Raw genomic sequence first — 1829 nt, 5'->3', positions numbered from 1 at the left:
CCACCTCTGGCTGAAAGAAGGGGGACCCTTAGCCTCGGAGGAAACCACACATAACGCATTAGAGGGAATGTTTAGGTCACGTTCAATATAGTTTGTGTGCTTTTCTCCTACCACCCCCTTCCTTTTGTGTTTTTTTGTGCTTTATTATGTATTAATGGTTACAAGATATACATGGGTTGATACAAAAAGTGCTTAAAGTTTATGGAACTTGAAAAACACGACAATGGGAAACATTCGTAAATGTCACAGACGGGTTCGATCATTGTTGCAAGTCAAACACTTCTTCGAATTCCTCTGAAGTTGGACTAGTGCCCAAGACGCAACAGGCATTCCCCCTCTGAATCACAACACTGAGGCGCAGGAACATGAAACTTTTTTGCTCTCTGATCTTTTGTAGCGCCGTTCAATTTGTCCCCAATTCCTTCAGGAACTTCAATGCACATTTTCCCCACGAACTGAGGGTCTCTGAGCAAATCGGAACAAAGCTGTAGCAGTGTGCCAGACCTCCGTGTTTGATAATTTTTTGCAATTCCCTGAAAGAAGCAGCACCACCGCTTCCACGTGTGCTGTAGTGGAGGTAGGTACTGGCCAGTGTGGCAGCGCACGTGTAGTCCCATACCACTTGATACCATCCTTCCAAGGTAGCAAGGTGACCCCATCTGGGCGCTTCTGATAGTCGTTAGGTCTGGATAAGTGTGGTTCTCTTTGTGCCGGGCAGCGGGCTGTGGCGAGGCTCCTCTTGATGATGTCGTTGACTTCTTCATGTCTTGCAATCTTACCCTGTGATTTACGACATACCAGACCATGACGGCCATATTGGTCTGCCATCGCAGTTCCGCAGATGCACCTATGTTCGGTGAGGATGAGGGCGGCAAGGCGAAGGGCAACTCCAATGCGGAGAGCGTCATGACTGAGGCGAGTTCCCAGGGCTGCATTGGGCACAGCAAATATATATATATATATATATATATATATATATATATATATATATATATATATATATATATATATATATATATATATATATATAACTATATATATATATATATATATATATATATATATATATATATATATATATATATATATATATATATATATATATATATATATAATTACACACACACACACATACACAAAAGCTAAAGGAGCTGAACTAAAGGCTAAAGGAGCTGAACCTCACGCCCCTGGAAAACAGAAGAGTAAGGGGAGACATGATAACCACCTACAAAATTCTCAGGGAAATTGACAGGGTGGACAAAGACTAACTCTTTAGCACGGGTGGGACACGAACAAGGGGACACAGGTGGAAACTTAGAACCCAGATGAGCCACAGAGACGTTAGAAAGAATTCTTTCAGTGTCTGAGTAGTTAATAAATGGAATGCACTAGGAAGTGATGTGGTGGAGGCTGACTCCATACACAGTTTCAAATGTAGATATGATAGAGCTCAGTAGGCTGAGGAATCTGTACACCAGTTGATTGACAGTTGAGAGGCGGGACCAAAGAGCCAGAACTCAACCCCCGCAAGCACAATTAGGTGAGTACACACACGCGCAAACAAATACACAGTAATACTGATGAACATCCCTCCTTGCCTGTCATTGATAGGATGAACGATAAGTATTGAATAGGAGCTAATAATAAGCGTTCGAGAATAGAAACAAAAGCAATGAGGTGTTCCGGTGCATAAAGGACCTGACGTCACACCCGCCCCCTCATCAAAGAGGTTTTCCCCAAGCTTTCTGCTCTGTTCCACAATGGTTCGTCCATCAGATACGCTGGCATTTACTTCCAAGGGGAAAAAAACATAACAATGTCACTTTATA

The sequence above is a fragment of the Procambarus clarkii genome, chromosome 29 (assembly GCF_040958095.1).
Source record: "Procambarus clarkii isolate CNS0578487 chromosome 29, FALCON_Pclarkii_2.0, whole genome shotgun sequence".
In the NCBI taxonomy this organism is placed as follows: domain Eukaryota; kingdom Metazoa; phylum Arthropoda; class Malacostraca; order Decapoda; family Cambaridae; genus Procambarus; species Procambarus clarkii.
Note: the sequence above shows the minus strand (reverse complement) of the source record.